The sequence below is a fragment of the Chiloscyllium plagiosum genome, unplaced genomic scaffold, assembly GCF_037043375.1.
Source record: "Chiloscyllium plagiosum isolate Xiang-an unplaced genomic scaffold, Cpla_swu_hap1 HiC_scaffold_41, whole genome shotgun sequence".
Classification (NCBI taxonomy): Eukaryota; Metazoa; Chordata; class Chondrichthyes; order Orectolobiformes; family Hemiscylliidae; genus Chiloscyllium; species Chiloscyllium plagiosum.
The window spans coordinates 400,989-414,717 of record NW_028270179.1 but is presented as its reverse complement, the minus strand read 5'-3'; the positions used below and the strand labels follow the sequence as shown (position 1 = coordinate 414,717).

The 13,729-nt window shown below is 50.7% G+C and overlaps 1 protein-coding gene across 1 annotated transcript in view; it reads right to left on the bottom strand.

Moving 5' to 3' along the window:
* gjz1 (gap junction protein zeta 1) overlaps nt 1-8,950 on the bottom strand; it is a 109,523-nt gene extending 100,573 nt beyond the window's left edge. Inside the window, exon 1 of the mRNA XM_087981815.1 lies at nt 8,785-8,950. The gene's annotated coding sequence lies outside the window, so the exon portion shown is untranslated. The remainder of the gene's footprint in view (nt 1-8,784) is intronic.
* Nucleotides 8,951-13,729: the final 4,779 nt, after the last annotated feature.

Sequence of the window (13,729 nt, the reverse complement as noted above, 5' to 3'; positions counted from 1 at the left end):
AGGAATATAACCCCTACATTACTACACCCTCTACCATCCCAAACCAGGAATATAACCCCTACATTACTGTACCCTCTAACATCCCAAACCAGGAATATAACCCCTACATTACTGTACCCTCTACCATTCCAAACCAGGAATATAACCCCTACATTACTGTACCCTCTACCATCCCAAAACAGGAATATAACCCCTACATTACTGTACCCTCTACCATCCCAAACAAGGAATATAACCCCTACATTACTGTACCCTCTACCATCCCAAACCTGGAATATAACCCCTACATTACTGTACCCTCTACCATCCCAAACCAGGAATATAACCCCTACATTACTGTACCCTCTACCATCCCAAACCAGGAATATAACCCCTACTTTACTGTACCCTCTACCATCCCAAACCAGGAATATAACCCCTACATTACTGTACCCTCAACCATCCCAAACCAGGAATATACCCCTACATAACTGTACCCTCTACCATCCCAAACCAGGAATATACCCCCTACATCACTGTACCCTCTACCATCCCAAACCAGGAATATAACCCCTACATTACTGTATCCTCTAACATCCCAAACCAGGAATATAACCCCTACATTACTGTACCCTCTACCATCCCAAACCTGGAATATAACCCCTACATTACTGTACCCTCTAACATCCCAAACCAGTAATATAACCCCTACATTACTGTACTCTCTACCATCCCAAAACAGGAATATAACCCCTACATTACTGTACCCTCTACCATCCCAAACCTGGAATATACCCCTACATTACTGTACCCTCTACCATCCCAAACCTGGAATATACCCCTACATTACTGTACCCTCTACCATCCCAAAACAGGAATATAACCCCTACATTACTGTACCCTCTACCATTCCAAACCAGGAATATAACCCCTACATTACTGTACCCTCGACCATCCCAAACCAGGAATATAACCCCAACATTACTGTACCCTCTACCATCCCAAACCAGGAATATAGCCCCTACATTACTGTACCCTCCAACATCCCAAACCAGGAATATACCCCCTACATTACTGTACCCTCTACCATCCCAAACCAGGAATATAACCCCTACATTACAGTACGCTCTACCATCCCAAACCAGGAATATACCCCCAACATTACTGTACCCTCTACCATCCCAAACCAGGAATATAACCCCTACATTACTGTACCTATACCATCCCAAACCAGGAATATAACCCCTACATTACTGTACCCTCTACCATCCCAAACCAGGAATATAACCCCTACATTACTGTACCCTCTACCATCCCAAACCTGGAATATAACCCCTACATTACTGTACCCTCTAACATCCCAAACCAGGAATATAACCCCTATATTACTGTACCCTCTACCATCCCAAACCTGGAATATACCCCTACATTACTCTACCCTCTACCATCCCAAACCTGGAATATACCCCTACATTACTGTACCCTCAATCAACCCAAACCTGGAATATAACCCCTAAATTACTGTACCCACTACCATCCCAAACCAGGAATATACCCCCTATATTACTGTACCCTCTACCATCCCAAACCAGGAATATAACCCCTACATTACTGTACTTTCAACCATCCCAAACCAGGAATATAACCCCTACATTACTGTACCCTCTAACATCCCAAACCAGGAATATAACCCCTACATTACTGTACCCTCTACCATCCCAAAACTGGAATATAACCCCTACATTACTGTACCCACTACCATCCCAAACCAGGAATATACCCCTACCTTACTGTACCCTCTACCATCCCAAACCCGGAATATAACCCCTACATTACTGTACCCTCTAACATCCCAAACCAGGAATATAACCCCTACATTACTGTACCCTCTACCATCCCAAACCAGGAATATAACCCCTACATTACTGTACCCTCTACCATCCCAAACCAGGAATATAACCCCTACATTACTGTACCCACTACCATCCCAAACCAGGAATATACCCCTACCTTACTGTACCCTCTACCATCCCAAACCAGGAATATAACCCCTACATTACTACACCCTCTACCATTCCAAACCAGGAATATAACCCCTACATTTCTGTACCCTCTACCATCCCAAACCAGGAATATAACCCCTACATTACTGTACCCTCTACCATCCCAAACCAGGAATATAACCCCTACATTACTGTACCCTCTACCATCCCAAACCAGGAATATAACCCCTACATTACTGTACCCTCGACCATCCCAAACCAGGAATATAACCCCAACATTACTGTACCCTCTACCATCCCAAACCAGGAATATAGCCCCTACATTACTGTACCCTCCAACATCCCAAACCAGGAATATACCCCCTACATTACTGTACCCTCTACCATCCCAAACCAGGAATATAACCCCTACATTACAGTACGCTCTACCATCCCAAACCAGGAATATACCCCCTACATTACTGTACCCTCTACCATCCCAAACCAGGAATATAACCCCTACATTACTGTACCTATACCATCCCAAACCAGGAATATAACCCCTACATTACTGTACCCTCTACCATCCCAAACCAGGAATATAACCCCTACATTACAGTACGCTCTACCATCCCAAACCAGGAATATAACCCCAACATTACTGTACCCTCTACCATCCCAAACCAGGAATATAACCCCTACATTACTGTACCCACTACCATCCCAAACCAGGAATATAACCCCTACATTACTGCACCCTCTACCATCCCAAACCAGGAATATAACCCCTACATTAGTGTAGCCTCTACCATCGCAAACCAGGAATATAACGCCTACATTACTGTACCCTCTACCATCCCAAACCAGGAATATAACCCCTACATTACTGTACCCTCTACCATCCCAAACCAGGAATATAACCCCTACATTACTGTACCCTCTACCATCCCAAACCAGGAATATAACCCCTACATTACTGTACCCTCTACCATCCCAAACCAGGAATATAACCCCTACATTACTGTACCCTCTACCATCCCAAACCAGGAATATAACCCCTACATTACTGTACCCTCTACCATCCCAAACCAGGAATATAACCCCTACATTACTGTACCCTCTACCATCCCAAACCAGGAATATAACCCCTACATTACTGTACCCTCTACCATCCCAAACCAGGAATATAACCCCTACATTACTGTACCCTCAACCATCCCAAACCAGGAATATAACCCCTACATTACTGTACCCTCTACCATCCCACACCAGGAATATAACCCCTACATTACTGTACCCTCAACCATCCCAAACCAGGAATATAACCCCTACATTACTGTACCCTCTAACATCCCAAACCAGGAATATAACCCCTACATTACTGTACCCTCTACCATCCCAAAACTGGAATATAACCCCTACATTACTGTACCCACTACCATCCCAAACCAGGAATATACCCCTACCTTACTGTACCCTCTACCATCCCAAACCCGGAATATAACCCCTACATTACTGTACCCTCTAACATCCCAAACCAGGAATATAACCCCTACATTACTGTACCCTCTACCATCCCAAACCAGGAATATAACCCCTACATTACTGTACCCTCTACCATCCCAAACCAGGAATATAACCCCTACATTACTGTACCCACTACCATCCCAAACCAGGAATATACCCCTACCTTACTGTACCCTCTACCATCCCAAACCAGGAATATAACCCCTACATTACTACACCCTCTACCATTCCAAACCAGGAATATAACCCCTACATTTCTGTACCCTCTACCATCCCAAACCAGGAATATAACCCCTCCATTACTGTACCCTCTACCATCCCAAACCAGGAATATAACCCCTACATTACTGTACCCTCTACCATCCCAAACCAGGAATATAACCCCAACATTACTGTACCCTCGACCATCCCAAACCAGGAATATAACCCCAACATTACTGTACCCTCTACCATCCCAAACCAGGAATATAGCCCCTACATTACTGTACCCTCCAACATCCCAAACCAGGAATATACCCCCTACATTACTGTACCCTCTACCATCCCAAACCAGGAATATAACCCCTACATTACAGTACGCTCTACCATCCCAAACCAGGAATATACCCCCTACATTACTGTACCCTCTACCATCCCAAACCAGGAATATAACCCCTACATTACTGTACCTATACCATCCCAAACCAGGAATATAACCCCTACATTACAGTACGCTCTACCATCCCAAACCAGGAATATACCCCCTACATTACTGTACCCTCTTCCATCCCAAACCAGGAATATAACCCCTACATTACTGTACCTATACCATCCCAAACCAGGAATATAACCCCTACATTACAGTACGCTCTACCATCCCAAACCAGGAATATAACCCCAACATTACTGTACCCTCTACCATCCCAAACCAGGAATATAACCCCTACATTACTGTACCCTCTACCATCCCAAACCAGGAATATAACCCCTACATTACTGTCCCCTCTACCATCCCAAACCAGGAATATACCCCCTACATTACTGTACCAACTACCATCCCAAACCAGGAATATAACCCCTACATTACTGCACCCTCTACCATCCCAAACCAGGAATATAACCCCAACATTAGTGTAGCCTCGACCATCCCAAACCAGGAATATAACCCCTACATTACTGTACCCTCTACCATCCCAAACCAGGAATATAACCCCTACATTACTGTACCCTCTACCATCCCAAACCAGGAATATAACCCCTACATTACTGTACCCTCTACCATCCCAAACCAGGAATATAACCCCTACATTACTGTACCCTCTACCATCCCAAACCAGGAATATAACCCCTACATTACTGTACCCTCTACCATCCCAAACCAGGAATATAACCCCTACATTACTGTACCCTCTACCATCCCAAACCAGGAATATAACCCCTACATTACTGTACCCTCTACCATCCCAAACCAGGAATATAACCCCTACATTACTGTACCCTCTACCATCCCAAACCAGGAATATAACCCCTACATTACTGTACCCTCAACCATCCCAAACCAGGAATATAACCCCTACATTACTGTACCCTCTACCATCCCACACCAGGAATATAACCCCTACATTACTGTTCCCTCTACCATCCCAAACCAGGAATATAACCCCTACATTACTGTACCCTCTTCCATCCCAAACCAGGAATATTACCCCTACATTACTGTACCCTCTACCATCCCAAACCAGGAATATACCCCCTACATTACTGTACCCTCCACCATCCCAAACCAGGAATATACCCCTACATTACTGTACCCTCTAACATCCCAAACCAGGAATATAACCCCTACATTACTGTAACCTCTTCCATCCCAAACCAGGAATATAACCCCTACATTACTGTGGCCTCTACCATCCCAAACCAGGAATATAACCCCTACATTACTGTACCCTCTAACATCCCAAACCAGGAATATAACCCCTACATTACTGTACCCTCTACCATCCCAAACCAGGAATATAACCCCGACATTACTGTACCCTCTACCATCCCAAACCAGGAATATAACCCCTACATTACTGTACCCTCTACCATCCCAAACCAGGAATATAACCCCTACATTACTTTACCCTCTACCATCCCAAACCAGGAATATAACCCCTCCATTACTGTACCCTCTACCATCCCAAACCAGGAATATAACCCCTACATTACTGTACCCTCAACCATCCCAAACCAGGAATATAACCCCTACATTACTGTACCCTCTACCATCCCACACCAGGAATATAACCCCTACATTACTGTACCCTCTACCATCCCAAACCAGGAATATAACCCCTACATTACTGTACCCTCTACCATCCCAAACCAGGAAGATAACCCCTACATTACTGTACCCTCTACCATCCCAAACCAGGAATATAACCCCTACATTACTGTACCCTCTACCATCCCAAACCAGGAATATAACCCCTACATTACTGTACCCTCTACCATCCCAAACCAGGAATATAACCCCTACATTACTGTACCCGCTACCATCCCAAACCAGGAATATAACCCCTACATTACTGTACCCTCTACCATCCCAAACCTGGAATATACCCCTACATTACTGTACCCTCTACCATCCCAAACCAGGAATATAACCCCTACATTTCTGTACCCTCTACCATCCCAAACCAGGAATATAACCCCTACATTACTGTACCCTCTACCATCCCAAACCAGGAATATACCCCCTACATTACTGTACCCTCCACCATCCCAAACCAGGAATATACCCCTACATTACTGTACCCTCTAACATCCCAAACCAGGAATATAACCCCTACATTACTGTACCCTCTCCCATCCCAAACCAGGAATATAACCCCTACATTACTGTACCCTCTACCATCCCAAACCAGGAATATAACCCCTACATTACTGTACCCTCTAACATCCCAAACCAGGAATATAACCCCTACATTACTGTCCCCTCTACCATCCCAAACCAGGAATATAACCCCAACATCACTGTACCCTCCAACATCCCAAACCAGGAAAAAAAACCCTTCATTACTGTACCCTCTACCATCCCAAACCAGGAATATTACCCCTACATTACTGTACCCTCTAGCATCCCAAACCATGAATATAACCCCTACATTACTGTACCCTCTACCATCCCAAACCAGGATTATAACCCCTACATTACTGTCCCCTCTACCATCCCAAACCAGGAATATAACCCCTACATTACTGTACCCTCTACCATCCCAAACCAGGAATATAACCCCTACATTACTGTACCCTCTTCCATCCCAAACCAGGAATATAACCCCTACATTACTGTACCCTCTACCATCCCAAACCAGGAATATACCCCCGACATTACTGTACCCTCCACCATCTCAAACCAGGAATATACCCCTACATTACTGTACCCTCTAACATCCCAAACCAGGAATATAACCCCTACATTACTGTACCCTCTCCCATCCCAAACCAGGAATATAACCCCTACATTACTGTACCCTCTACCATCCCAAACCAGGAATATAACCCCTACATTACTGTACCCTCTACCATCCCAAACCAGGAATATAACCCCTACATTACTGTACCCTCTACCATCCCAAACCCGGAATATTCCCGCTAAATTACTGTACCCTCAACCTTCCCAAACTAGGAATATAACCCCTACCTCACTGTACCCTCTACCATCCCAAACCAGGAATATAACCCCTACATTCCTGTCCCCACTATCACCCCCAAGCTAGGAATATAACCCCTACATTACTGTTCCCTGAACCATCCCAAACCAGGAATATAACCCCTACATTACTGTACCCTGTACCATCCCAAACCAGGAATATAACCTCTACATTACTGTACCATCTAACATCCCAAACCAGGAATATAACCCCTACATTACTGTTCCCTGTACCATCCCAAACCAGGAATATACCCCCTACATTACTGTACCCTCTTCCATCCCAAACCAGGAATATAACCCCTACATTACTGTACGCTCTACCATCCCAAACCAGGAATATAACCCCTACATTACTGTACCCTCTACCATCCCAAACCAGGAATATAACCCCTACATTACTGTACCCTCTAACATCCCAAACCAGGAATATAACCCCTACATTACTGTACCCTCTTCCATCCCAAACCAGGAATATAACCCCTACATTACTGTACCCTCTACCATCCCAAACCAGGAATATACCCCCGACATTACTGTACCCTCCACCATCCCAAACCAGGAATATACCCCTACATTACTGTACCCTCTAACATCCCAAACCAGGAATATAACCCCTACATTACTGTACCCTCTGCCATCCCAAACCAGGAATATAACCCCTACATTACTGTACCCTCTACCATCCCAAACCAGGAATATAACCCCTACATTACTGTACCCTCTACCATCCCAAACCCGGAATATTCCCGCTAAATTACTGTACCCTCAACCTTCCCAAACCTGGAATATAACCCCTACCTCACTGTACCCTCTACCATCCCAAACCAGGAATATAACCCCTACATTACTGTACCCTCTACCATCCCAAACCAGGAATATAACCCCTACATTCCTGTCCCCACTATCACCCCCAAGCTAGGAATATAACCCCTACATTACTGTTCCCTGTACCATCCCAAACCAGGAATATAACCCCTACATTACTGTACCCTGTACCATCCCAAACCAGGAATATAACCTCTACATTACTGTACCATCTAACATCCCAAACCAGGAATATAACCCCTACATTACTGTACCCTCTACCATCCCAAACCAGGAATATTCCCCCTACATTACTGTACCCTCTTCCATCCCAAACCAGGAATATAACCCCTACATTACTGTACGCTCTGCCATCCCAAACCAGGAATAATACCCCTACATTACTGTACCCTCTCCCATCCCAAACCAGGAATATAACACCTACATTACTGTACCCTCTACCATCCCAAACCAGGAATATAACCCCTACATTACTGTACCCTCTAACATCCCAAACCAGGAATATAACCGCTACATTACTGTACCCTCCTGATTTGTGGCTCTGTAATGTCCTCTCTGCCTGATGTAATGTCTGAATTGTGAATTGATTTATTTGTTTGGGTTAATTTTGGAATCGCTTCGATGTGGTTGGTGGTGAACACTGGCACAACTCCCCATCCCCAGCCTGCGCAGGGTTCGGATCGTGGGAGGGATTGCTGACGGGTTAATGTGCCAGCCCCACACGGACTGTTGGATGAGGATAGGGTTGTAACCGAACCCGGGTCCCTGGCTGAGTGAGACAGCAGCACTCACCTCTGTCCCCGTCAAGGGGCAGTCTGCGTTTCCAGCTCAGTGATCTCCCCAGGACCAGCCGATACCCTCTGGGATCCGAGTGCTGTCAGATCACCACGATACGGTGATATGGGCTGGAGGAGTGAGCTGCAGATACTGGTGCGACAGGAGTGTACCTCCCGCTTGGATCCTGCTGGTGTCTGCAGCAGTTAGACTCGCTGCACAAACTGCATTTGGATGTTTCCTGCTTTCGGGTTGGAGGCTGGGCACTGCGCTGAGTCACCCAGTGAGGAAGTGGTTGTCAGGGGGATATGACTGGCATGGACCTTCCCCATTCCCGAAATCGAAAGGACAACTTGGGGGAGGGACTGAAACCACCAAATCCCGGCACAAAGCCGTTTACACTGGGATACGAAAGCGGCTTTTGGGACACTGACCGACCCCTCTCAGGCTGGGTACCACCCACACCCCCCGCCAACCCTGGGTCTCTCTGAGAAACCACACAAATACACACGCAGAGGGAACGGGCACTGTCAGAGGGTCAGTGCAGAGGGAGTGCCGCACTGTCGGAGGGTCAGTGCTGAGGGAGTGCCGCACTGTCGGAGGGTCAGTGCTGAGGGAGTGCCGCACTGTCGGAGGGTCAGTGCTGAGGGAGTGCCGCACTGTCGGAGGGTCAGTGCTGAGGGAGTGGGCACTGTCGGAGGGTCAGTGCTGAGTGAGTGGGCACTGTCAGAGGGTCAGTGCTGAGTGAGTGGGCACTGTCGGAGGGTCAGTGCTGAGGGAGTGGGCACTGTCGGAGGGTCAGTGCTGAGGGAGTGGGCACTGTCGGAGGGTCAGTGCTGAGGGAGTGGGCACTGTCGGAGGGTCAGTGCTGAGGGAGTGGGCACTGTCGGAGGGTCAGTGCTGAGGGAGTGCCGCACTGTCGGAGGGTCAGTGCTGAGTGAGTGGGCACTGTCGGAGGGTCAGTGCTGAGGGAGTGGGCACTGTCGGAGGGTCAGTGCTGAGGGAGTGGGCACTGTCGGAGGGTCAGTGCTGAGGGAGTGGGCACTGTCGGAGGGTCAGTGCTGAGGGAGTGGGCACTGTCAGGGGGTCAGTGCTGAGGGAGTGGGCACTGTCGGAGGGTCAGTGCTGAGGGAGTGGGCACTGTCGGAGGGTCAGTGCTGAGGGAGTGGGCACTGTCGGAGGGTCAGTGCTGAAGGAGTGGGCACTGTCAGGGGGTCAGTGCTGAGGGAGTGGGCACTGTCGGAGGGTCAGTGCTGAGGGAGTGGGCACTGTGGGAGGGTCAGTGCTGAGGGAGTGGGCACTGTGGGAGGGTCAGTGCTGAGGGAGTGGGCACTGTCAGGGGGTCAGTGCTGAGGGAGTGGGCACTGTCGGAGGGTCAGTGCTGAGGGAGTGGGCACTGTCGGAGGGTCAGTGCTGAGGGAGTGGGCACTGTCGGAGGGTCAGTGCTGAAGGAGTGGGCACTGTCAGGGGGTCAGTGCTGAGGGAGTGGGCACTGTCGGAGGGTCAGTGCTGAGGGAGTGGGCACTGTGGGAGGGTCAGTGCTGAGGGAGTGGGCACTGTGGGAGGGTCAGTGCTGAGGGAGTGGGCACTGTCAGGGGGTCAGTGCTGAGGGAGTGGGCACCGGAGGGTCAGTGCTGAGGGAGTGGGCACTGTCGGAGGGTCAGTGCTGAAGGAGTGGGCACTGTCAGGGGGTCAGTGCTGAGGGAGTGGGCACTGTCGGAGGGTCAGTGCTGAGGGAGTGGGCACTGTCGGAGGGTCAGTGCTGAGGGAGTGGGCACTGTCGGAGGGTCAGTGCTGAGGGAGTGGGCACTGTCAGAGGGTCAGTGCTGAGGGAGTGGGCACTGTCGGAGGGTCAGTGCTGAGGGAGTGGGCACTGTGGGAGGGTCAGTGCTGAGGGAGTGGGCACAGTGGGAGGGTCAGTGCTGAGGGAGTGGGCACTGTCGGAGGGTCAGTGCTGAGGGAGTGGGCACTGTCGGAGCGTCAGGGCTGGGGGAGTGGGCACTGTTGGAGGGTCAGTGCTGAGGGAGTGGGCACTGTCAGGGGGTCAGTGCTGAGGGAGTGGGCACTGTCGGAGGGTCAGTGCTGAGGGAGTGGGCACTGTCGGAGCGTCAGGGCTGGGGGAGTGGGCACTGTTGGAGGGTCAGTGCTGAGGGAGTGCCGCACTGTCGGATGGTCTCAGTGAGAGACAGACTGTGTGACACACACACACAAACACCCACAGACAGAGACAGAGAGAGGGAGTCACTGCTCCCTGGCACCTGCCCGTGGCTCAGATGCTCCCGAACACTTACACTGCGGTAAACGTGGGACGTCCAGCAGTTGGGGTGCTGTGGGTGTAGAGACAGCGCCCAGTCTCTCCCTGATCCCTGAGGACAGACCAGAGCGTTCCCGCAGCCAGGAATGTGATCTGTCTTCCCCACACCCACTGCCTGGAGCCTGGCCAAGGTCACTTCCCACAGAGTGCACTGTGGGCATTCACTCACTCACAGACACAGAGACATTCAGCAGGAGATAGTGCGGAATTCCTCACAGACTCCCAGCTCCGGCTCCTGTAACATACTGTTCCCCTGGCAACCACCAACAACTCCAAACCCACTCCGTATCTCTGTAACCCCCTACACCCCCTCCCTGTCTCTGTAACCCCCTACACCCCCTCCCTGTCTCTGTAACCCCCTACACCCCCTCCCTGTCTCTGTAACCCCCTACACCCCCTCCCTGTCTCTGTAACCCCCTACACCCCCTCCCTGTCTCTGTAACCCCCCTACACCCCCTCCCTATCTCTGTAACACCCTACACCCCCTCCCTGTCTCTGTAACCCCCCTACACCCCCTCCCTGTCTCTGTAACCCCCTACACCCCCTCCCTGTCTCTGTAACCCCCCTACACCCCCTCCCTGTCTCTGTAACCCCCTACACCCCCTCCCTGTCTCTGTAACCCCCTACACCCCCTCCCTGGCTCTGTAACCCCCTACACCCCCTCCCTGTCTCTGTAACCCCCTACACCCCCTCCCTGTCTCTGTAACCCCCCTACACCCCCTCCCTGTCTCTGTAACCCCCTACACCCCCTCCCTGTCTCTGTAACCCCCCTACACCCCCTCCCTGTCTCTGTAACCCGCTACACCACCTCCCTGTCTCTGTAACCCCCTACACCCCCTCCCTGTCTCTGTATCCACCGACACCCCCTCCCTCTCCCTGTATCCCCCTACACCCCCTCCCTGTCTCTGTAACCCCCTACACCCCCTCCCTGTCTCTGTAACCCCCCTACACCACCTCCCTGTCTCTGTAACCCCCTACACCCCCTCCCTTCTCTGTAACCCCCTACACCCCCTCCCTGTCTCTGTATCCCCCTACACCCACTCCCTATCTCTGTAACCCCCTACACCCCCTCCCTGTCTCTGTAACCCCCCTACACCCCCTCCCTGTATCTGTAACCCCCTACACCCACTCCCTATCTCTGTAACCCCCTACACCCCCTCCCTGTCTCTGTAACCCCCTCCACCCCCTCCCTATCTCTGTAACCCCCTACACCCCCTCCCTATCCCAGTAACCCCCTCCACCCCCTCCCTATCCCTGTAACCCCCCTACACCCCCTCCCTATCCCAGTAATCCCCTCCACCCCCTCCCTATCCCTGTAACCCCCTCCATCCCCTCCCTATCCCTGTAACCCCCTCCACCCCCTCCCTATCCCTGTAACCCCCTACACCCCCTCCCTATCTCTGTAACCCCCCTACACCCCCTCCCTGTCTCTGTAACCCCCTACACCCCCTCCCTATCTCTGTAACCCCCCTACACCCCCTCCCTGTCTCTGTAACCCCCTACACCCCCTCCCTGTCTCTGTAACCCCCCTACACCCCCTCCCTGTCTCTGTAACCCCCCTACACCCCCTCCCTGTCTCTGCAAACCCCCTACACCCCCTCCCTGTCTCTGTAACCCCCTACACCCCCTCCCTGTCTCTGTAACCCCCCTACACCCCCTCCCTGTCTCTGCAAACCCCCTACACCCCCTCCCTGTCTCTGTAACCCCCTACACCCCCTCCCTGTCTCTGTAACCCCATACAACCCCACCCTATCTCTGTAACCCCCCTACACCCCCTCCCTATCCCTGTAACCCCCTACACCCCCTCCCTATCCCGGTAACCCCCTACACCACCTCCCTATCCCAGTAACCCCCTCCACCCCCTCCCTATCCCTGTAACCCCCTACACCCCCTCCCTCTCCCTGTAACCCCCTCCACCCCCTCCCTATCCCTGTAACCCCCTACTCCCCCAACCTATCTCTGTAACCCCCTACACCCCCTCCCTGTCTCTGTAACCCCCTACACCCCCTCCCTATCTCTGTAACCCCCTACACCCCCTCCCTATCCCTGCAACCCCCGACACCCCCTCCCTGTCTCTGTAACCCCTTACAGCCCCTCCCTGTCTCTGTAACCCCCCTATACGCTCACCCTCCGTCTCTGTAAACCCCCTACACCCCCTCCCTAATTTTGTAACCCCTTACATTCCCTCCGTGAGAGAGGACACTGAGAGACACCAGTCAGTGTACAGATATCTCCCTGAGAGAGAGAGAGGACACTGAGAGACACCAGTCAGTGTACAGATATCTCCCTGAGAGAGAGAGAGGGGACTGAGAGACACCAGTCAGTGTACAGATATCTCCCTGAGAGAGAGGGGACTGAGAGACACCAGTCAGTGTACAGATATCTCCCAGAGAGAGAGAGGGGGGACTGAGAGACACCAGTCAGTGTACAGATATCTCCCTGAGAGAGAGAGGGGGGACTGAGAGACACCAGTCAGTGTACAGATATCTCCCTGAGAGAGAGAGGGGGGACTGAGAGACACCAGTCAGTGTACAGATATCTCCCTGAGAGAGAGGGGACTGAGAGACACCAGTCAGTGTACAGATATCTCCCCGAGAGAGAGAGGGGACTGAGAGACGACAGTCAGTGTACAGATATCTCCCTGAGAGA